This window comes from Muntiacus reevesi, chromosome 7, assembly GCF_963930625.1.
Source record: "Muntiacus reevesi chromosome 7, mMunRee1.1, whole genome shotgun sequence".
NCBI lineage: Eukaryota > Metazoa > Chordata > Mammalia > Artiodactyla > Cervidae > Muntiacus > Muntiacus reevesi.
In genome coordinates, this window is record NC_089255.1 from 1,296,260 (window position 1) to 1,321,153 (window position 24,894).

The window sequence follows — 24,894 nt, forward strand, 5'->3', positions numbered from 1 at the left end:
TGCATGTCTTGAGATAATCTTTTGGTTTTTTCCCGCAACCATTTAAAAATGTAAAAACTCTTATTAACTTAGAGGCTGTACAAAAACACCCTCTGACATGGATTTGGCCCATGGATTAGTAGTTGGCAGACACTTAAAGCATGACATGAAAGCAGGGGGATGTATGTGTTTTTGCAATAGCTAAGGTGGATGAGAACAGCTCTCATAGAATGTGAGTTCTGAATATTTTAACCTTTCCATTAACCTCACCAGGCCTCTGTGGGATAGATGGTTAGTATAATAACTAAGTCTTGAGATGGAGGAATGGTTTTAAGTTCATTGAACTGGTTTTAGAACTGGGAGGTAATAATTTCCAGAGCTTTTAGGTGCTTGACCCATGCCTGAGGCCGTCGGCGCATTTCCAAGGAGGAACTGCTCTTTCCACATTTAAGTACATATAGAGAGGTCAAGGCTCCTGAAATATTGCATAATGGTTTGTGTGAAGTCTAGATTAGAATTACAAAGTTTAATTTTTCTGTGTAGTTTAGCCACTGAAATCTACACCTTCCCCTGCTCAGTACTTGAAAGATCTAAATATGTATGCTGTTTAAAAAAAAAAAGAAAGAAATTTATTGAGATGTAATTGACAATGAACTGCACATATTTAAGGTGCACAGTTTTAGAAATGTATGTATATGTATACACATATCTATCCAAGAAACCATTACTGCAATCAAGAACATATCCATCATCCCCAAAACTTTTTCGCTCACCCCTCACCTCTCTCCATTCCCCTTGTCTTTCCTAGACAATTGCTAATCTGCTTTCTGTTACTCTACGTTAATTTAATTTGCATTTTATTGAATTTCATGTAAAGGGAACCTTACAATATGTCCTGTTTTTTTTGGTCTGGCTTCTTTCATGCATAATTTTTAGACTTATCCATGTTGCATATATCAGTAATTCATTTCTTCTTGTTGCTGAGTACATTCCATTGTATGAATGCATCACAGTTTTTCATTCATCTTTTAAAGGACATCTGAACTGTTTCCATTTTGAGGACCTTACACATCAATTTGCTGTTAATGTTTGCATATAGCATGGGATATAGGACACATGCGATATCATTTCTCTTGGGTAAAGACCTAAAAGAACCTAATAGCTGGTCACATGGAAAGTAGGTATTCAGCATTTTAAGAAACTTCAAAACTGTTTTCCAAAGAGATTGTAGCATTTTACAGTCCTACCAGCAGTGTAGGTAGATTCTCATTCTTCCACAGGCTTGCCAATTATGTGTGCTGGCCTAAGACAGCATTTGTAGTGGACATTTATGTTAAGATGCATGAGACAAGTGCTCGGGCCTGGTGCACTGGGAAGACCCAGAGGGATCGGGTAGAGAGGAAGGTGGGAGGGGGGATCGGGATGGGGAATACGTGTAAATCCATGGCTGATTCATGTCAATGTATGACAAAAACCCCTATAATATAAAAAAAAATAAAAATAAAAAATAAAACACAGTATAAACCCTATTAAATACAGAAAATCGCATCCCTGAGGATCCTTTCATTTTTGTTTCCAAAGAGAACTGAAATCTGCTTGTCTTTCCCAGAATATCCCTGTAAAAGGAGAGGTTAAAAGACCAAATCAGATGCATGGCTTAGGCAGAGTCACACAGTTTGGCTTCTAGTTGTTATTAGAAGTTTTTTCTTTTTCCATCCTTCAAATATAAGTCCACTGGCCTACCTTCCTTTCGTTTTTCATCTTCCTTCAGTTATTTTGCATTTGCCACGTTGAGGTGTGAGGTTTGCCTCTGTGTGGAACTGGTATGAAAGAGTCAAGCTGTTTTCTGCAGCACCATAAATGTCTCCGGAAAATTAAGATGTTCCTGGAGATCACCCCTTAGGTGATCGCTGTGTTACAGCATTTACTTTTCAGAATGGCTTCCCTGCGGTCAAATTATTGCTGTCTTTTCACCCTGTCCTCGAGTTACGTTACTGTGAGAAATGAAATGGTGCTGGACATGTGTGCTTCTCAGTGGGAGTTTTAAACAATTTGAAAATGCTCTGTCTTAACAATGCCACTTTTGCAGGTTACTAGGTGGAGGTTTGTTACATCAAACCCATAGCTCTTCAGCTCTCCGAGAGTCAGGGCCACTATTGATTAATCAATAGTGACCCAGCTATGATTCTTGGGCATGGCAGCCAGTATCTGATCCAGAGTTAATGTACTGAGATGATGTCTTCTTTGGTACATTCCGTTTCCTGCTCTCTTGCCTTCAGCTTCCAGTCCCTTGAACGGCTCTCCCATCACCACCATTTAGGTTTAGCTGCAATCTGTCCTAACTAGTCAAGTTGGAGGGCTCTCTGCTCTGACTCCAGCAGATGCTGCTAAACAGTTGGTTGGTTTAAAAGAGACACTAGCGCTCTAGTTGTTAGGGCCAGTCTCTTTGCTTGCTCTTTCCTAACATGAGAATACCCCACCCCCTGGCAGGTGAAGAACTCTGGAGACTTGGGGTCTTACCAGCTCTTTTCTGCCAGGATTGAGGGGATAGTGGTGGTGGTTCTACACGTGCACTGATGGGTTTTTTTGAAGGGAATGGATGGAGAGTATAAAAATACCCCAATGGGAAAAAGCATTTCTCAAATTAAATTTTGAAAAATATGTCAAAATTCCAGCCTTTTTCCTCCATGTAAATGGAGGCTGTGTTAGCCTGCAGTTACTTCCTGCATACACATGAAACCTTCTGCAAGGTCTTGGGGTCTTAAGGGGTGGTCCCTGGACCAACAGTGTGACCATCATGGGGGCACTTGTTAGAAATGCGAGATACTGTGTCCCCATTCCAGACCTGCTGATCTGAAAATCAGGAGGTTGGCCCAGGAATTTTTTTTTAAACAGCCTCTCCAGGTGATAATTTCTTATTAACTTTACTTTTGCCTGTGCTGGGTCTTCCCTGCTGTGCAGGCTTTTCTCTTGTGGTGGCGGGTAGGGGCTGCTCTCTAGGTGCAGTGTGCAGACTCCTTGTGGCGGCTTCTCCTGCTGAGAAGCACGGGCTCTAGGGTGCTTGGGCTTCAGTAGCTGCAGCTCTCGGGCTCTGGAGCACAGTCTCAGTAGTCATGGTGTACGGACTTGGCTGCTCCATGGCATGTGGGATCTTCCTGGAACAGGGATCGAACTCATGTCTCCTGCATTGACAGGTAGTTTCTTTACCACTGAGTCAGCAGGAGAGCCCTCTCCGAGCAATTCTGATTCAGATCCAATTTGAGAACCACTTTTTTAGTACCAAACTAGTCCTAGCTAACTGAGGACCACTTACTTTTCCTTCAGTTTCTTTATTTTTATGAAGCAGAGACACCCATCTTTCCCTTTCAAAGTCATTGTGGGGACTAAGATGATGAGTATAAATATTTGCACATAAGTACTTAGTAAACAATAACTGCTCGTATTTGGTATCATCTTTTATTTATTTTTTATTTTTTTGATATCATCTTTTAAAATGTATGGCAATAGATAGTGAGGAAATAAAGCATAAAAGATGGGCTTAGCCCTAAAGAGTTTGCAGTGAGTAAAGGTGACCTACATATGAATATTTATCTGACATCCAAAAATGGTAATAATCCTTGTCAACCCAAGCTAAGAGTAGTTTCTTTGACTTCTCCCCTTTCTGATGGCAAATGTAATAGTTGGAGAATGTACAAGTAGTAATGTACCTAGATCCATGGAATTGACATTGCTTTTACTGGGAATCTGTATTCATAATCATTTGCCAAAGAGATTTAAGAGTCCTGAAAGTACAGGGCCTAGAGTACATCCTAGAGAGTGTCTTTGAGAGAACATTAGGAGAATACACCTTTGGTTTTCTATGGATTGTACTTTATTTTTTAACTTAATTTTTATTTTATCTTGGAGTATAGTTGATTGTCTTAGTTTCAGGGGTACAACACAGTGATTCTGTTATACATATACATCTATTTATTTTCAGATTCTTCTCCCATATAGGTTATTACAGAATATTGAACAGAAGTTCCCTGTGCTATACAGTAGGTCCTTGTTGATTATCTGTCTTGCATGTAGTAGTATGTATATGCTAATCACAAATTCCTAATTTTTCTCTCCTCCCACCTTTCCCTTTTGACTCTGTTTCATAAATAAGTTCATTTGTATAATTTTTTGTATATTCCACATATAAGTAATATGATATTTGTCTTTTTCGGTCTAACTTTTTTAACTTAGTATGACAGTCTCTAGGTTCATCCACGTTGCTTGCAAATGGCATTATTTCATTCTTTTTTGTGGCTTATATTTTGTGTTCTAGTATTCCATTGTATATGTATGTACCACATCTTTATCCATTCTCTGTTGATGGACATTTAGGTTGCTTCCATGTCCTGACTGTTTTAAATAGTGCTGCAGTGAACATTGCAGTGCATGTATCTTTTCAAATTATGGTTTTCTCTGGACATATGCCCAAGAGTGGGATTGATGGATCACATGGTAGTTCTATTTTTAGTATGTAAGGATCTTCCATACTGTTCTCCATAGTTGTTGTAGCAATTTACATTCCTGCCAATGGTGTGGGAGGGTTCCCTTTTCTCTACCCCACCCTCCTGCATTTATTGTTTGTAGACTCTTTAATTCTTTTCCTCTCCCCTGAATTCCTGACATGTTTGTAGACTCCTTGATGATGGCCACTCTGTGTGATACCTCATTGTATTTCTCTAAGAATTAGCCATGTTGAGCATGTTTTCAGATACTTTTTGGTCATCAATATGTCTTTGGAGATACTTGGAAGATCTCAATAGCTCTTCCATCCATTTTTTTGGCTGGATTGTTTGTTTCTTTGGTGTTGAGCTACATGAACAGTTTGTATATTTTGGCAATTAATCCCTTGTGGGTTGCTTTGTTTGCAATATTTTCTCCCATTCTGAGAATTATCTTTTTGTTTTGTTTATGGTTTCCTTTGCTGTGCAAAACCTTTTCAGCTTAATTGGGTCTCCATTTATTTTTGTTTTAATGTTCATTACTGTAGGAGGTGGGTTCAAAAAGATACTGCCATGATTTATGTCAAAGAGTGTTCTGCCTATATTTTCCTCTAGGACTTTTATAGTATCCTGTCTTACACTTGGTAGACCTGGTACTTTAAAAAAGCTGTTGAGACATACATGAAAAGTTAATGCTTTTGAGTTGGTGTAAGAGATTAATCAATCTTTTCAATTCTCCCCTTAGGATGAGTTTTATTGAGGTATACTTTTCAATTCTTTATTAGCAGGTGAGTAGATGAACACATGAATTGTTGAATTTTTTTAATAACCAGATAGCTTTGTTTATTGAGTGTGTATGTATATCATTTAATGTTACTGGAGTGAAATGAAGTGAAAGTGAAAGTCTCTCAGTTGTGTCTGACTCTTTGTAACCTCACAGACTGTAGCCCACCAGGCTCCTCTGTCTATGGAATTCTCCAGGCAAGAATACTGGAGTGGGTTGCCATTCCCTTCTCCAGGGGATCTTCCCAACCCAGGGATCAAACTGAACTCTCCTGCATTGCAGGCAGATGCTTTACACTGTCTGAGCCACCAGGGAAGCCCTAATGTTACTCAATACACAAATTTCATACTCTGAAAGTAGATTTCAGGAGTTATACAGCATTGTGCAGATTCTATAATTAAAGAAAATGATTAGCAGAAATGTTTTAGATTTTAGATAAAACCAGTGTGTTCTGTCAAAATCCTAAAAGGACAGTCTTTGGGAAAGAATGCATAAAGATGCAGGCTTACCTTCTATGCCAAAAGATAAAGCTTAAATCCTTCCATGTTGGGGGCATAGACTAGGATTTGTGTTTCATTCTTGCTTGTCATTGACATTGGACTCAGGTTGTTGGGCTTTTTTTAATCCAACAGAGATAAATTATGTTTGTTATAATGTTTGTCAGGCTACCCCACAAGTGTTAATATTTGGTATTAATGACTATTTGTAAATGCTTTTCTGCCTTCTGCTTAAGAAAAAGCTTTGGACTTGGTTTTGTGGCTTGTTTTTGTCAGAAAACAAAACCTCAAGTAGAGATACACAAAGTTTTAAAAGCAGAGCTGATACAGTAATATATTGGTATTTTTGCTCCTTTTTCCCCCACCTACAGTGAGTGTTTTCTCATACCGTTAAATTATTTGTAAACAGCATAATGACCACATAATTCCTCATAAAGATATATCCTAACTTAACTAATCTCTTTTAAAGTACTTAAGCCATTTGATAGTTTCCCAGAATTAAATGAACCTATCACTTCAAGAATATATTTTACTAGTGGTAAAATTTGAGCTGTCAAATAAAACGTGAAAATTGGAATTTTGGAAAACTTATAAATTGTGGTTGACAGCTTTTCAATACCTAAAGACATTTTTGCTAAAGTGGACAATAGTATTAATGAATGTGATTTTTGTAATACTTTGTAAAGAAATGTGTCACTATTAGAATATCTGCATCAAACCAAGATTTTCCTAAATCATACCTGGCTAAAAGATCCTTTGAAAGTACAGGATGGACTTTTGGATTTTAATATAATAGAGTACAGAGAATTTCTTTCAGATTCCACATTGCATTTAACTCTTGAGAAATCACCCTGGGAGTTCCATCGTGGTTCTGTGGCTAGACCTTGGCACTCAATCCCTGGTCACGGAAGTAAGATCCCTTGGCCTGGCCAAAATAAATAAATAAAGTAAAAACAAAATACATAGATTTTTTTTTTAAAGAAATTACCCTCATCATATTGTAATATATACTCATCAGGCTGTATGCCTTAAATATGTCCAGCTTTTTGTATGCCAGTTCTGTCTTAATCGACTTGTTTAAAAGAGAGAGAAACTGTGTCTTTCATTTTAGGGAAGCACTGAAGAAGCATCCACAGTCATCTGAAACGGCCATTAGAATACCCTTCCATGTTTCCAACTGCATAGCTTTATGAGGCCAGATTTTCTTCATGTACTTCAGCCTGACCAACATATCTCAACCCATTGTGTGCAGGAGCAGGAGTGAGACTTTACTGTTTTCTATTAAGCCAGACATTTAAGAGATTTGCACAAATGCAAAACTTTGCCTTATTTTTTCATTGAATATTTTCCTTTTGGAAAATATTGTTCTCATTAAAAAGTATTTAATATGTGATCTAAAAATTATTTTTAAATAAATAAATCCTTTAAAAATTTCTTAATTTTGAATATGGTGAGTAGTGATAGACATGCCTCATGTAACAAGAGCTCTTTGAGGTCCTCAATAATTTAGTGTGCAAGGGTCCTGACACCAAAAAGTTTGAATACCATCTAACCACTGGGTTAGATGAATTTTCTTGTTTAAAGTTTTTGAGTTTTTGTTTTTTCCCGAGTTGGGGGTTATTGATTCCTTCTACTACTTTTGTATTTATGATGAATTCAGGCCACCTTGAAAGATAATGTTTATTAATTAACTAAATTATTCATCTTTTTCTACCTTTTCTAGTGTTTTGTGGTTAGAACTTATTATACATTTTGGTTGAGTTAAGGTTTGGCTTTTCCTAGACCTATGGCCCCTTAGTACGTCACACATATAAAATAGCTTCACTTTTATTGTGATGATGAATGTGTTCTAGGAGCTGCAATAAAGGGAAAAATAAGAGAAATATGCTTCCTCCTTTCCCCAAGTTTAAGCTGGTTCCTACAGGTAAAGAAATAAGTGGCTTCAGAGCTGTCTTTGCAAATGACTTCTGAAGCATATTAAGAGCACCTGGCTTTCCAGTTAATTGTTTTCCTTTAGTGAATGATGATAAGTCTACCAAGTGGCTTGGAGGTGAGAGTGGAATCCATTACCCGGCAACTTTCTGTCTTTTCAAAGACTGTCTTCTAATCTGTTCAGTAGACTTATAGAATGAGTTGTCAGGGTTGAATGATTGAAGGACCGTCTTGGTCTCTGAATAGTATTTGGATAAATGAAAAAGATGGCAATGTTCATTTTTCAATTGGGATTTATCTGTAACAATGGGGCATCTCACAAATGACTAAGAATGGAAAATAAATGACTTTTTCTATTATGGTGTCACTTACATGGATCCTTTGGGGGTGGGACCTTTCTCTAAGAAAATTTATTTGACTTCAGTTATTAGAGGATTTAATAAGAATGGGGTTTTGTGGAGTTTTGGGTCTTGCTTTTTCAATTGTAAATCATGAAAATGTGGGTGGTTTTAAAATAAAACACCTTTTAACCTTTTTATCCAAGCACATGATGTATCCTACAAGTTAAATAGATCCCTTAAAGATCTTCTAGTATAATAATTTTAATGGAAGGCAAAAAAGCATAATTATGTGGTCAAGCAGAGTAGTACAGTCTCTTAATTTGCTGTCCAATTACTTTAAAAGTTTTAATTAGCATAATTAAGTAGAGTTTAAGTGATAAGATATACTACTCGATGTTTTTTATATGTATTTCTCTCCGTGAGTCACTGCATTTAATAGGAGCCTTTCAATTTTAATTACCTCCTCTACTGTTGGCCAGGTGTGAGGCACGAATCATAACAACATGGATAAGTGGATAAGTGCCACTATAAGCCGAATTGTTCCCAGCCTCACCTGAGTTCTCAGTGCTCTTAGGTAATTCCCTCTTTTGTCCTAGTCTGTTGGCTTTCAAATATCTTGAATGGTACCCACGGAAAGAACATTTTACATCACAATTCAGTATACACATAGGCGTGTTATATTAACTCATTATATACAGTGATTGTCTTCACTGTACGCATGGTACTCTGGTTTTTTTAAAACATTGATTTCAGAACCTTTTGCCATCAGCTCACTGAAAAATATCGAGTTGGGCAACTCCATCTGCCACTCTCCCTGGTCTTTTCTGCTGTCTTTTCTTCTCTCTTTCTTGCTCACATGTCCGACCCCTTCTGGCAGTGTTAGCAGACGCCCTGGCCTCTTGCTTTGCAGTGAGAGAGCCACTGCGCTGTGACTTCCCTGGCTTGTCACCAACCTGCGAGTTTCTGCACTGGTACCATCCGCTCATCTCTGTGCTCCCTCCCTTCATGGAAGAGGCCTCTTTTCTCCATCCCTGCTCTAGATGCCACTCTTTGAACTCTGGCCCAGAGACCATGCTGGGTCAGTGTGACTGGCAGTCATGCCTAGGGTGTATGACACGTGCGCATGAACCTTAAAATTGAAGGTGCTCAGCCCCATAAATCCCCAGATGCTTATGTGTCTTGATACCACCAACTCCTGGTAACGTCCACTAGCAAGATAGAAGGGATGAGGTGAAGAGAGTCTGACAAACACTGGTGCCATCGAACACGGGAAGAGGGGTAACGGAGCGTGCTGATCCTCCTGCTCAGTCACACCTCCTGCTGCGAAGATGTGAATTGAAACTAGTCACCTCGGCAAAGTCAAGAGAGGTTGTCATTTGGCTTTCAGAATGATTTGTCTCTGCTTTGCTAGCACTTTCAGCAAAATAAGCAAGAAGCTGGTATGGTGTAGAAATAAAGCGAAAACTGTCATTATCCCAGGTTTAAAGGCCACAGTGACTTTTCTCAGACTTGAGGCTACATTAAGTGTCTGTGTCTGGTTGAAAGAGTGAGTGACAGTGTTTGTAGGAATCGCAGGACTCTTGAACTATGTGACTGCCCTCTGTACCTGTTTGAATATCTCAAACCTGTGCTCCCCTAAGTTCTTAATTTCAGTCTGTCTAATGTGCAGGGATTGGAAGGACTTCATTGGAAGGAATGATGTTGAAGCTAAAACTCCAATACTTTGGCCACCTGAGGCAAAGAGCTGACTCACTGGAAAAGACCCTGATGCTGGGAAAGATTGAAGGCAGGAGGAGAAGGGGACGACAGAGGATGAGATGGTTGGATGGCATCACCTACTCAATGGACATGAGTTTGAGTGAACTCCAGGAGTTGGTGATGGACAGGGAGGCCTGGCGTGCTGCAGTCCATGGGGTTGCAAAGAGTCAGACATGACTGAGCGACTGAACTGAACTGAAATTCGCAGGGAGACAGCTTTCCTGAACCTGAACTCCAAGTTCCTTGACTATGCCATTTTGTGTCTTGCCTCTAGACTTTTAAAACATTATTTATTTATTTGGCCACACAGGGAAGCATGCAGAACCTCCCCACCCAAAGATTGAACGGGTCCCCTGCAGTGGAAGCGCGTAGTGTTAACTGCTGGACCACCAGTGAAGTTCCATGCCTTTAGACCTTAGCATGTGCCGTTCCCTGCATCAGGAGAACCCATCCCAACAATATCTTATTTTTTTTAGGACTCAGTCCTTGACTACCACCCTCAGAGTCCCTGTTGTTTATTTGCGTAGTACTCTCTAATTTCCCCTCTCTGAGTTGGTGTAACATGTAATAGCTTAGTGACTCTTCCCTGTCTGAACCCTCACTAGACAGAAGCCATTTGAGGACAGGTACTCTTATTTTCTGGAGTATCCACAGTGTCTGGCATAGCCTCTGACCTAGTAGATGCTCTGAAATAAGCAGCGCTAGGGTGACGATGGGCTTTTTGATTCAGATAGTGTGGAAGGATCTAGCTGCCTCTTGCATGGAAACTGGGGAGGTGTGTGCTCACTCAGTCGTGTCTGACTCTCATTGATCCCATGGGCTGTAGCTGCCAGGCTCCTCTGTCCATGGAATTTTCCAGGCAAGAATATTGGAGTAGGTTGCCATTTCCTCTTCCAGGGGATCTTCCTGACCCAGGGATTGAACCTGTGTCTCTTGTGTCTCTTGCATTGGCAGGCAGATTCTTTACCACTCCACCACCTGGAATAATTCCATTAAATAGAGAGGCGTTGGCACAGCTAAATAACATGCTGGTTTCTTTTGAATTAGAACCTTCCATTTGGATTCAATTTCCTTGGGGTGTGGTGGATTCCCAGAACAGGAGGCACACCCAGTTTAAAATAAAAATGCATTCAAGGCAAATATTATTTTGGCTTATCTGCGCTATTATCCAGTGAATATTAAGAGTTTACTGGTGAGTAAAATGTTGATATAGCTGAATTAGACCAAACAAGCACTCTTGCATTTTAGAGTTGAGTATGTTTTGAAATATTACTAGATTGTCCTAAATTACTTCCTTTACTATGTTTGTATAACACAGTCCCATACTCTGACAATATTCTGCATGTTTGTAAACTATGCCCCATTTTACTGGGGCCCACAACGGCAAATACAGTGTTTTATTAGTCTTGTTATGTGTCCCGTGTTCAGCACAGAAATTAGTCTGTGGTTGCGGCCAAGTAAGTGGTTAAATGAAAGCTGTGGGTCCCTACACAACATCCTGTTCCTCCTGAGACCAAAGGTTAAAGATTTCATCTTTGACTGCGGCTCTTTCTTCCTCTGGAGCAAAGTACAAAGAAAGAGGATATGTATTAGTCAGATCTTTCTTGCCTGCGAGAAAGGGAAACCCAACTCAATCTGGGATTCATTCAAAATAGGAAATTGATTTCTTGTTCTAGTTAAGAATGTGTTCCCCAAGAACAACGGTAAATATGCAGCTATTATCTTAAATAGACAGCAGCTTAGTTTTCTCTTCTAGCAAGAAGCCTGAAGGAAGTCCATCCAAGGCTGATGGGGTCACTCATGGAAATAATTTCAAATCCACCTTCCTGCCTCACCATTCTTATACGTGAGTTTTCATCGTCAGTTACAAAATGACAGGGAAAAAAAAACAACAGGGAATGGAAAAGTGCAAGATTTCCTATTTTGCAAGTCTTGCCTTTTTATCTTACAGGCAACCATCTGAAGAACTTTGGTGACTCGCGTTTCCTTGCCTCTGACTGTGGTCAGGTTGCAAAAAGGGTTGGTAAATCAAGGGTGGGAAATGGAGATTTACTCAGCTAACAGTGACTACCACACTCTTACATTGGGAAAATTTGAGGACATGGTTTGCTTGTTTTTTTGGTTGGATTGAGGCTCAGATACCTCTCTTTAAGTGGTCTTCAAAATTATGAATGGATCATCAAATTGTAATCCTATGTTGTTAACTAAGTGTAGGTTACTTGAAGGAAGATGTTCTGAACATCTAAGGAAAATTGTCGCTTTATGTGTGGTCATTTTAGGATCTTGGCACACTTTTGTTTGCTTCACATATGTATGGCCCACATGTTCTCGTATGGCCTTGTTCTTCCGGGACTTTCTAATTGCTTGATTTCTCATTAGCAGAGTTGTGTGTGTTCTCTTTCTCTCAACACTATAATTTGCTAGTTGTACAAGTTTTTGAATGCTTTATGATGAACTAACTTTTCTAAACTTGCTTACCCAGTTGTCATCTTGATTTTTTTTTTAAATCTTGGATTATTAATTCTTCTTAGAGGCTTTATCTTCCTCTTAGATATATTTTTAATTTTTCTGGAGTGTATTTTGAAAATTTTCAGAAAGACTGCATGGCAGGTACACTTTGAACCCATGCTGATCTGCCCTCTTAAGCTTCAACTGGCAATTTGCCTGAGTATGAAAATCTACATGCAACATATCTTTCCCTCAGCATTTGAAAGGAATTTCTTTCTAACAGTCAAAGTTACTGAGTCCGTGCCTTCATGTAGACCCTTTCTTTCGAAGTTTAGATGTGTTTTCTTTCTCCTTGATATTGTGACTTTTTATGAGACTCTATCTTTTCTCCTCTGTTCTGCTCATTGCCTGTGGGCCTTCTAATCTGAAGACTTGTTTTCTTTGCTATCTTCTCTTGCCTTTCTTTTTTTAGTAAGTTCAATAGATTGATGTTAGACATCTTGGATTAACTCTTATCAAACTTTGTCTTTTCTCCTTTCCCTCACACCTTCCCAGTTTTCTGGGAATTTTATCTACTCTTTTATCTCAGCCCTTGTATTGAATTTTTAACTTCAAAAATCCAATTTTAATTTCAATATGTGCATTTCCTTATCATAATAAGGTTTTTGTTTCATGTATATATGTTTTCTAATATCTTTGACTATACTCAGGTTTCCCCCCCATTAAGTTCTCTCTGCTTCATGAATTGCTGTTTTCTCTGGGATTGGTTCTACTTGTTTCATTCTAGTCTTTCTCTGTGCCTTTGTTGTTATTGAGTCGCTCAGTCACATCTGACCTTTGGTAACCCTTTGGACTGTAGCCCGCCAGGCTCCTCTGTCTATGGGATTTTTCAGGCAATAATACTGGAGCAGGTTGCCATTTCCTCCTCCAGGGGATCTTCCCGATGCAGGGTTAAAAGCTGAGTCTCCTGCCAACCTGCATTGGCAGGCAGATTCTTTACCGCTGAGCCACCTGGTAAGCCCCCACTTGTTCAACTTTCCTCAAATCTGATGATCCTTGATTACCTATCTAGATTCATAGCGAAGACCTAGGTTGATTGTTCTAGAAAGCTGACTTAATTTCCCTCCTCTTACAAACAGCTGCTGCCCCAGCTGACCTTCCCCTTCATCAGGAGGGCTGTGTTCTGAAGCTGAGGGAGCAGGATGTGAAAGGGCAGGTTTCCCTTGAGGCTGTGTCCATGCGTGGCCAGCAGGACAGGCTCAGGCCCCTTCCAGAGGAGAAGTTCATACTGAGGGATGCTAAGCCCTCCTGGCAGGTGACTTGCTCACTTTGGACAGTAGACATCTGCCTTCAGGCTGGGGAGGACTCTGTGCTTCCCTCACAGGCTGCAGAAGGGGAGCTGGGGCTGCCCTGCCATTCTAGAATGCCTCTCCTCCCAGTTCCTACACTTCTGCCCGCACCTTCCTACAGCCTCCACCTCCATTCTTGCCTTCACCTGGCTGTGTCCCATGCTCCACTGTGGTTAATTTCCCAATCTTCTCTCATCTCACTGATAAAAAAAAAATCTTTAGTCCAGAGACATGCCTCAGTGGGTTGGGATGAAGAGATGTCTTGCTTCCCAAACTAGAATCCCTGGGGTAGTACAGTTTTTAAAACATATTAAATATTTTTAAGGAAGATAAAAGGGAATTTTATTTGAGCCAAAATGAGGATTCTAACCCAGGAGACAGACTCTCTGAAAACTCTTCCCCCTGCTAGAAGTAGAAGTGGAAGGCACAACCATACACATTTTCAAGACAAAGAATAAAACATCAGAATGATATATTAACAGTTTACATTGTAAAACTTACTATATTTCTGAGAAAACAGTACTCACATGGTAAGAAAAATCCTTCAAAAAATACAGGAGAGAAAAAACAAACAAAATACAGGAGATTCTGGGGAAAACAAACCTTTCTTAGACCCAGGCTCCTGATCCTCAAGCCTGCCCCCACCCCTCCCACCCAGAGGCAGCCCCTGTCAGCGGTGCCCCGAGTTCTTCCTGACAAAGTGCCCGTGGAGGGGAGCTAGCTTCCGAGCTGTGTGAGGAAGGGGCTGGGGTGGGAGAGAGACACGGAAGGATGGGGGTGCCATGGTGACGTCAGTGGTTCAGGCCGCAGCCGAGGGGCTGCATTCAGGTCGTGGGTGGGAGTGAGGGGTGAGACACTGGGAATCCCAGAAGGAGATAGAGGACCCGCCACTGCTTACGTGTCGGGGGAGGCTGAAGTAAATGGGAGAATTGGGTTACCGGGAAAAGAAAGTAGGCTCCAGAGTGATCTTGTAGTGGATGGAGGCTGGGATTTTATTTCCATTAACCCAGTGACTTTACAAAGAAGCTGACTGCTTGCTTTGTCCCCGATGTCCATAAAAGCTTAATAATTGGCTGTTTCTGGTCATGTTCCTGTTCCCCTCACACATCCCCTCAGGCTGCCGGAGCGTTTCTGAGATGAACAATCTAAAATAATTTAACAGTAGCATTGACTATGCGTTCTTCCCTCTTCCTGTAGAGGAGAGGCTGCAAACAGGAAACTCAGCAGCCGAAAGGCTAGCCCATGGGCATAGTTGGTCAGGCACAAACTGTGTTTTGTTTTCTACTTGAGGTAGAATTTTAAAATATTGAGACCACCCCCCCCCCCCCCCAAAAAAAAAACCTTGTGTGGTTTGCAGCCTTCCTCACTGTAGTGAGTGGTCAAGTCTGAATGGCTGCCGCCCCGTAGATGGGCCGTACCTTCTCCACTTGGCAGAGCTCCTATGACTCACTCAGTTACCAAAACCCTGCAGTCCTACGTTAGTCATCCAGGCTCTCAGAGAGCCTCATGCAGAAGATTCTGAACCATCAGAGCCGCTGATCTGTCTTGAGGTTTTTCTTAGTACACTCCCCAGTGAGACTTTTTTCCTAAGCTTGAACAATGGGATATTATGGAAATTTAAATTCTGAAAATTGGAGTCTAACCTAAGCAAACCAGATTTTTTTGTTTGAAAAGAAATATGCAGGCAGTACTGATTTAAAGTTATGCAAAAGAATACCTTTTGGCTTGGCCAGACTTGTGTAAATATTCCCGGTGATGTGGTCTGCAGAGCCACCATTCACAAAGGCAGCAAAGTGACAACTGGAAATCTCTTTCTGAGGTTCACAAGTTCAGAGACTGGATAACTTAATTTTCCTCTGGCCAATAGTGATACGTTAACATGCAGTAAGGGAAAACCAAATAAAACAGCTTCAATTGTATTGTTGAAGGAGCACTCTAAGAAATCCTTCTGGATAAAATCCCTGCCCCTTAAATCAGTAAGGAAAAAGTATAAATCCCTGTGTGATGTAACAGTTGGAAAAAAGATCATCAGTTGCGACTGCTTATTGGAACGATGTGCCCTGAATTTACCCATTTGGGGGAGGGCATGCTCTTCTAAGACCATGCTAGGGAGTTGCCTTCGTGCGTGTAGGTTGACCTTGGACTAACCCCAAGATTTCCAGTCACCAGAACGTAGGACGTGGAGGGCGTAGTATTACACATGCTTGGATTCTAGCCCATTAGAAAAAGGCACATGCGTTTTCCTGTGTTGGCTGTCTTTGTCTCCAGTTTTGAGTCACTCACTGACTATTTGATCTGAATTCCCCACACTGCTTCCATAAACAGTCACATGCACTCCTCAGGAAGTGTGTGACATAACTTGATGATTAGTGTTTGGATTCCAAGAGCAAGAGCACACGATCACAGAAAGGTCTGGTCATCTAAGAAACTTGTGTCGGTTTATAAAGGTCCATGTCTCAGCTTGTAGCACGGATGTCGGGAGGCAGTGTGCTGGTAACGGGGTGAGTTGGGATGGTGACGCACGGAGCGTGGATTCTAATCCCAGCACTGCCTCTGTGCTGCTGTGTGAGCTTTGAGCAGATTTTCTCTACATTCTCTTTTCCTTTGGCATCAACTAAAGCCGTTGAACTGGTGATTTTCAAGGCAGTATTCTGTCTCTGACACTTGAGCAGTCATTGACTCGCATCATCTTTGCTTGAGAAACTGAGGCCCCTGGGGAGAGTGCGCCTTCCCGGCTGGCTGATCAGTGATACTAGTTAGCTTCCTCTCCCTGATAAAATGACAGAAAGGCTCGTGTAACTGGGTACACTGGTGAGTGTTCACTGACCATCTCCCCCTCCTCCGTGTGCCATTCGTCTGGAGACACTGTGGGATGCAGGACTGATTTTATGGGGAGACGGTCTTTTCTGTTTGGGTTTCAGAGTGCCAGGGCAGTTCTGTTCCTTCCAGAGATTTCTGTTTCTATCTCTCTCTTTTTTAAAGCATGTATTTATGTCTGGCTGTGCTGGGTCTTGCAGCGTTTGGGATCTTCGTGCCTCGCGTGGGCTTCTCTCTAGTTGCAGTCTGCAGGCTCTGGAGCGCTCAGGCTTCAGCAGTTGCCTAGTTGCACTGTGGCCTGTGGGATCTTACTTCCCGGACTAGGGACTGAACTCGAATTCCCTGCCTTGGAATGTAGGGGACCACCAGGGAAGTCCGGTTTCTCGTATTTTTCCAGAGCGACTCTTGAAATTCTACAATATTTCTTTTTTTCATTTTCCCTTTTTGTTTTCCTCCTTAAAAACTATTCTGGAGTGTGAGGAGGCTAGCAACATTACTGAGGCTTGGTTTAACAAATGGCAAAACCAAAGAATTACAGGTAGACAGTAACTCCAGAGTAAGGTACAGTGGGGAAGAGGACCTGAAGGCCATCTGCATCCATCTGACAGACGTGTCCAGCCTGGTTCTGGGTGAGCAGGTCTGAAAAACAGAGGAAGCGTGCTGCCCTGCATAGCTCTGCTGTCTGCCCGTGAAACCCCCAGAAGCAGGTGTGTGGTACCTGCCCCAAGCACACAGAACGTGCAGAGGCACCCAGATCTACCTGAGCCCATCGAAAGGTGACCCGGGAGGCAGGGAGAAGATACAAGGAACAGCAAAAGAAGGGTACAGGGCTCTGTGCCCTGAGATTCAAGGAGGGAGAAGATACAAGGAGAGGAAATAACTAATGGAGCGGCAGCAGGACTGAGGCCGGAAAGAACAGGCCTGGAATGTAAGTAGAGGGTAAGAGCTGGCCAGATGTGAGAGGAAGTTTTGTCATTACCGAAAGCTTGAAGGAAAAGAATGAGTGTTTGCCCTGGACCCCGGGAGGTGGGGCCAGGAGGAATCGCTTCTCTCCTGACTTGTCCTCGGCTGGGTGGGCAGGTCTTCCTGTCCTCGTCCCTCCCCGGCCGCTGCATCTTTCTGTGCCGTTTGGTTCTGGACGGGTTTTTATGTTGTTGGGATGGGCATTGGAAGGGGAATAGCTGCTGTAGAGCAGACGGCCGGGACTCGGCCTTGCCCTCCCTCAGCTCAGCACCTCCTTCCTGAACCAGTGGAGAGTGTGGTGTTCAGTCAGGCTTTTCCACGAGAGTGAACGAGAACCAGACCACAGTGTTCTGTCTTGCTTCTGGTGCAGAGAAATTTTTGTGAAAAATCAGAACTATACTGTTACCGTGAGATAGGGCGGTGACAGTACCTTTACTGTAGTAAGTGTATCAGACCAAGAAGACGTGACTTATCGTCCCCTTCAGTGGTTAGACCACCATGTTTCCCTACTAAGGAAACTGCAGAAGCAGCCAGATGATTTCTTATACTGTCCTCGTATCAACTTCACTGGGAAATAAAATGTATGTTATGTTTACTGAAGCAGTGAGGCAGTGGTAACACATGATAAAAGCTGGTACTGCACCTGCTCTGATTCACATTCTGCAGGAGGTCCTCACTGTAACCTCAAACTGCTTGTTGACGGCAAGAAGACAAGTTGAGGGTTAGCACCATCTATTGCATTCCTACCTTCACTGTAAATAAAGTGAAGCCGCTCGCTGAGATGGGAAGAATCTGAAAAAGAGAAGCTACTGTCTCTCATTAAAGACTTTCGAAAGCATCCTCTAACACAGAGCCCCACCATCGTAGAATGTTAAGTCTGGAAATGTCAGGTATCAGTGATGCCTCATCATATTTTCCAGGTGAGAAAACAGTCTCAGAGGACCTGTTCAAGTGCACAGCCTCATAGTACCTCATGGAGAAGAGTGTAGTGACCAAGGGTATAGCGGAGCCCTCTCTTTTAAAAAAAATAATTTTTATTAAAAAAAAATCATTATTATTTTTGCTGTGCTGGGTCTTGTCTTTGTTGCTTTGCGTGGGCTCTCTCTACTTGCAGCGAGCGGGGGCTCCTTTTCCTTGTGGAGCTCAGGCTCCAGGCCTGTGGGCTTCAGTAGGGGGGCGCCTGGGCTTAGTTGCCCCTTGGCACATGGACTCTTCCTGGACTGGGGGTTGAACCTATGTCTCCTGCATTGGCAGGCGGATTCTTAACCGCTGGACCAGCAGGGAAGTTCCCAGATGAGGCTTCTGACAGCCTGGAGCACGTGGGTCTGCCCCTCATTGGACAAGTTCCTGCACCTCTCAGTGCCTCAGTTGCTACATTCAAAGAGTGAGACTGATAGGACTCCCTTCACAGCCTGTTGCCGGAGTTGAGTTCATTAGCACAGGTCAAATGCGGAGCACAGTGCTGGAACCGTGTTTCCTGCTTGGCACCGTGGAGTTGGCATCACTGGTAAATCTCCAGTTTCTTGAATCACAGTGCACAGAGCCTTCTGTTACATCTCACTGCCTTTCAGATTTTGCTGATTTTACTTCTCACTCACAAATAATCAGGGTAGATTATTCATATTCCCATGTCTCTTTTCCTTTTATTGCTTACCATCAGCTTTCCTCCTTTTTCTGTTAATATCCATGATCTTCTAATCACCTCATCCAGTGTGTTGTCTCTTCATTCACTGACTTTGATTCCTTGGGCATTTGGTTCTATCATGAAGTGCCTCTCTTCATGTGCTGCCTCCGTCCTTTGCCTCCTTCTGACACTGTGCCTTCTGTGTTCCTTTCCCGACTCCTGCTGCTTCCTGCCGCCCAGCAGTGGCCTGCATCCCTGGCTGGTCTCTGGGGCCCTCACATGACTCAGTCACCCTCAGGGTCTGGTCCTTCCATGCGGTGTGCTTCCTGGTGTCCTTGCACAGATTTAGTTCCGCATTTGACATCACTCCCTCTGGTCGGGGAGACACCATCCTCTTGTATCTGTGAGTATCTCGAGCCTAATTCGACTCCTCCATTTCCTTTCCTGCCCGAGTCCAGTTGATGGCTAAATCCCATTGACCTTTGAGAAAGAAAGGTCCTTCCTTCCTTTGCTTACTGTCCCCATCCTCTCACATCTGGACTGCCCCTCCTCTCCTCCGATTCCCTGACTCCAGTCTTTCTTCAGTCTACCTTCTAACTGTGTTTCCAGAGTTATTCTCTTAAAAGGCTGCCTTGTATACATCATTTGTATTTTTACTAAAATTTCTATCTGTACCAACAGACATCTTTTCTGGCTGTCTGGTAAATAAAGTCCAAATTTCGTAGCTTGGCACTGAAGGCTCTCTGTAGTCTTTATTCCTTCTTCTTATCCTGGTTCACGTTGTTCTCTGTTGTATCTGAGTCATTCCAGCGTGTATCTTTGTGTGCTGGGTGGGACTGTACCCCCATTTCCCTTCCCTGCTTAGAGCAGTCTTGTCTGGGCCTCACCTGTTCTTTACTCTTTCTCCACCACAGCCTTCCTCTGCTGCTCCTGCTTGTTGCAGAGTTTCCCTCTGTGAATCGCTCTTGGGTTTTTCCAGTGACCATATCATCAACTGTGCTTTCATGTGTCAGCCCAGCTGTAAACTGCTCCAGGGCAAGGGTCCGTTTCTGATTTCCAGTACCTTCTCTTCATCAGCCCATTTAAGAACAAAGATAGAGAGAATGGACTCCATAATGGACTGAAGAATGACCCAGATGGAGAAAGCTGGTTAGGAGTCTCCCTTCTGCCTCTGCAAGTCACAGAGAACCTGACCTTGTCTCCTGAGCATCCTGGGCCTCCGTTCGTGCATACTGAACTCTGAAGGGAACTGCAGCCATTTCTCAGGTTCTGAGCCGGGTGTTAAGTGAATGACTCCAGGGATTGGATGTGATTATCTCCACTGCAATCCCCGCTTCCTTGTTGCGATTCAGCGGGAGAGTAGAGTGGTTCACAGAAGCAACATGTAACTAGATGAAGACAGTGTAGTGAGTTTACAAATAAAGAGGGTGGATTTTTTTTTCCCTTAAACACAGTCACAGAAAGTGATGAGACAACTTTCAGAAGAAAGGACGAGCTCACGACTGGAGACAGAAGACAGCGTCTCCTCTTAGGGCTCATCTGCGTGGCTCTTAGCCTCTGCTGGTGTCCTGAATGGAATTAATTGCTTCTTTCCATTCCTCCAAATTTCCAGTTGAATTGGCAAATAGCAGGCACTTGGCAAAGTTGTCACTTGGCTTTATTGTTGTCCTAAAAGTGACATGCCCCTCTTCCTCCCCTCGCCACTCTTCAGTCTGAAAGACATAATCTGAGCTCCTTTCAGCCCTTCTTTCTGCAAAGATAACCTTTCCCCCTTTCTATTCCTCTTCCTCTGAATCAAGATGAGGCTTCTTTTCACAAGAAACTGCTTTTGGAAGAATGAATTGACTCCCCACTTAGCAATTTTAAGAGAATATAATTTCAATGGGTAGGGATCTCACTGTACTAAATCTCTGATTCAGGGCGAGCAACTGTCTCTGAAACTCTAAAACTTCTAGAATCTGAGTTGCTACATAAGAGTCTTAAAATTCTGGCTACACACTTTTCCCTCTGCCATTGTTTATCAGATTCTCTTCTAGAAAACCATCTTCTATAACTGAATCCAAATGTCTCTCTTTTCTACTGAAACTTCATCTTTTTTTATTCTCTATCTTCCCCTTGGGAAATATTTTTGGTTCAGACCTTATCTCAAAACCTTTTTAACAAGATCTTTTTTTCCCCTAAAGCCTCTGAAGTAACACTGCTCTCCTTGGCCCCAGACATCCAGACGGTTTTCTGATCCCATTAGATGTTGATTACATTGTTGGCCCTTATTCCTGGTGACTTTTTTCCCCCTTTCAAAGTGGCAGTTGCTGTGATTGAATGGGTTTTAAATTGTCTCAGTAGGAGTTCTTTATGGCTTGGATCTCTTCGGATTTTCCATCTTTTAGGGGGGAGGGGATTAAAATAAAACTATGAGGTTTGTCAGACATGTGTTACTGAAACCGAGAGGCTGCACATCCCCTAGGAAGGTCGCAGGGTAATAACACAGCTTCAGGATTAATCACTGGGAGTCTTGTTTCTCACAATGAATTCCAAACCAACTATTACCCTGGCAGTATACTTCTTAGAGGTTTTATGTCCTTGATTGCTCCAAAGATACTGTGGCAAAGACTGTATTCCACTCTGCTGACCTTTCTCTGACAAGCTGGATTGCTGATGGCTTCAGCACGTTTAATTTAATCAACTTAAATTGTACAATTGGGTGAAAATGAAAAAAAGAAACCAGATGACTTGGACAACTCAAAAAAGAGGACATAAGATAATTCTTTGCCTTGCTCCTCAAGGGTCTTTGGGTTTAACCTCCATGGAAAAAAATATTTTTATATGCTTTCCAGAAGCAAGAGCTACTCTGACAATTTAATCTAGCAAGTTTGTATAATTTTTTTTAAACCCATGTTTACTAATTATTAGTAATTTTTGTATGCTTGTAGGCAGCATTGCTGGTTGAACAGCTCCATTGTTGAAAAACTCAGATTTTTATCTGACACGTTTATTGTCATAGTAGACTTGTATCTATCTATATTAATATCTATCTATATTTAGGGAATGTTGTACTGATAAATATATAGGTGTGGTGTTTGGGGATAGCTGTAAAGTGAAAGATGATATTCCTAATTACTTTAGGGAGGCATCTATTCCCATTGTTTAACTGTCTATACTACTAACCTGCAGGAGTAGAACTCAGTAAATTCACTTAGTGAAATCATTTCTCCAGTGGGAGAGTGGATCTGAATTTGCAGTAATTTTGTTTCCTTCCTTTTGGAGTCTGACATTTTATCTTTTCGACTAAGTAAATTCTCAGTCATGAGAGATATTCTTAGTAGCCAAATGTATTTAGAAAATGTTATTTAAGGCTTTTTTCTTTTTTAAAGCTGAGACATCTGAAGTTTTGAAATGTATAGACTCAACTTCAGAGCAGATGTTTAGTTCATTCTCTCTCCAATTCCAGAGATTATGTCAAGTATTACATAATTTGGAATGTTTCTTCCATTTACTCTATTAGAATATCAAAATACATTTAGTTTCTTCCTGTAGGTTTTCTTCTTTCTCTGGTTGCGTTAAGTGTAAGATTAGGTTGTTTATTTGATGTTTTTCTCATTTTTTGAGGTAGGCTTGTTTTGCTATAAACTTCTGTCTTAGCACTGCTTTTACTGCATCCCATAGTTGTCATATTTTCATTGTCATTTGTTTCTAGGTTTTTTTTTTTTACTTCAGTGACCTCTTGGTTGCTTAGAAGCATACTGTTAACCTCTATGTGTTTGTGTTTTTTACAGTTTGTTTCCTGTAATTGATACCTAATCTTATCAGCGTGTGGTCAGAAAAAAAAGCTTGATACAATTTCAGCTTTCTTAAATTTACCAAGGCTTGATTTCTGTCTGGATGATCTGTCTGTGAGTATTAGTAGGCTGTTAAAGTCTCCCACTATTATTGTGTTACTGTTGATGTCCCCTTTTATAGTTGTTAGCATTTGCCTTATGTATTGAGGTGCTCCTGTGTTGGGTGCATATATATATTTATAATTGTTATATCTTTCTGGGTTTATCATTATGTATTGATCATTATGTAGTGTCCTTCTTTGTCTCTTGAAACAGTCTTTATTTTAATGTCTATTTTATATGATGTGAATGCTGCTACTCCAACTTTCTTTCAATTTCCATTTGCGTGGAATATCTTTTTCCAGCCCCTCACTTTCAGTCTGTGTGTGTCCCTTGACCTGAAGTGGGTTTCTTGTAGACGGCAGTCTGGGAGCACATGGAATTAAAAGGTCCCTGTGACAATGATCTCTTGCCTCTCTGGCAGCCCCAGGCTTTTTTCCTCCTGTAGGTTTTAATTTAAGTCTACTTGCAGATTACTTAGCTGTGGGTATTTTATATATATCTATAGTTCATGGAAACATGGATGACCATTCCACATGTTAAAAGTATATCTGTAACTGAGGCCATCATTCATGTTATATACACATTTTGGGAGTGATGGGGACATTTTCCCATTTGGAAATTTGTTTATTAGGTAACCAGATCTGTCCAAATCAACTATTTAGATTTAGATAATTTCAGTATTTCCATATATCCTATCCAAAGAAACATGTTGGTCAGATTTTGTATGTTGGCTTGGCTTGTACAGTGGGGTGGGGTCCCGGCACATGCCTACTGTTGCTGGTATTTAGTATGTTAATCCAGTGCGTAGCATCGTGCAGAGAACTCAAGTGTGGGTCAGGCTGGGTGTCGAATGAGGTGGAGAAGCAGAGGAAGGTGGTGGTAGAGCCTGAAGCAAGATGGAGGGATGCAGCAAGTGGGGTCACTTGACTGCCGTTTGAGGGGCAGGCAGGACAGCACTGAGACTGGGGTCCCGGGAGCCCCACTGCAGGGCCCTGGGTGCCAGACGAGAGGTTGGTACCCTAGTTCTGTTCAGGAGTCAGAGGGAGGCATCAGTAGTCTTTAAAAATAAAGAAGAATAAAAACAGTAGTGTGGCTTGCACTTTGGAATGATTTTCCAGAAACCAAGGTTTGGTTCTCTTGGTTATTCTGTGTCTGTTGAAGGTTTGTGGCCAGGTAAGTTAATAGTTATTTCTTTAGTAAAATAGCCTTTTCTTTACCTTTTATATGGGCTGACAATTCATTACTAGAAATGGACTGTTGTAAATTCAGTAAAATTCTAAATCATGATCAGTTCTAGATCTTGCCAGTACTTGATCCCATCCCATTAAAAAAATGAAAAAGAAAAACATGGTTAGAGACAGCCAATTTTAGACCTGGGCTTCTGGAATGTATTGGCTGCATGACAACGGTTACAGAAGGTATGTTGGTTATTTTCAGAATATAATAGGCCACTTGATGGGGCTTCCCTGATAGCTCAGTTGGTAAAGAATCCACCTGCAATGCAGGAGACCCCGGTTCAATCCCTGGGTTGGGAAGATAACCTGGAGAAGGGAGTGGCTACCCACTCCAGCGTTCTGGCCTGGAGAATTCCATGGACTAGCAGACTTCAGAAAAGGAGAGGAGCAGTTGAGTCCCAGGGATCAGACGGCATAGTTTTTAAACACCTTCTCTCCCCCTCTGTCCAGGCCTCACTGTGCCACCAGTGCCTGAGGTCTGCAGTCCTCACTGCCCACTGTGCCAGCGTTCTCGCTGTGGAGGGAAGAGGTCTAGGTGAGAAGTTACAGCCCTGGAGCTGTGAAGGGTCAAGGTGGAGATCTGAGGGCCCAGCCTCTCTCTAAAGAAACGTGCAAGCAGTCTTCTCCTTTCCGGTCTCATGTCCCGTCCTCTGCGTGGCACCGTGCCTGCCAGCCCGAGCCTCTGGATTTTGTGAGGGCCGTCTATTCTCCGAGTCCCCTCTGTCGGCTCCTCAGAGGCCAGCGCGGAGCGGGCAGCCAGGCCCCCGCTCTGTCTCCCCAGGTTTGCTGAGAGGGCTCCTCCGCCATCTCG

The 24,894-nt window shown here is 42.0% G+C and overlaps 1 protein-coding gene across 5 annotated transcripts in view; it reads left to right on the top strand.

Moving 5' to 3' along the window:
• Positions 1 to 24,894, top strand: part of MCC (MCC regulator of WNT signaling pathway) — a 478,958-nt gene that overhangs the window by 217,456 nt on the left and 236,608 nt on the right. The window contains exon 1 of one of the 5 annotated variants that reach the window (XM_065940913.1): positions 11,597 to 11,615. The exons of the other annotated variants lie outside the window; for them this stretch is intronic. The gene's annotated coding sequence lies outside the window, so the exon portion shown is untranslated. Of the gene's footprint in view, positions 1 to 11,596; positions 11,616 to 24,894 lie in introns of those variants that run through there. 5 annotated transcript variants of the gene reach the window in all.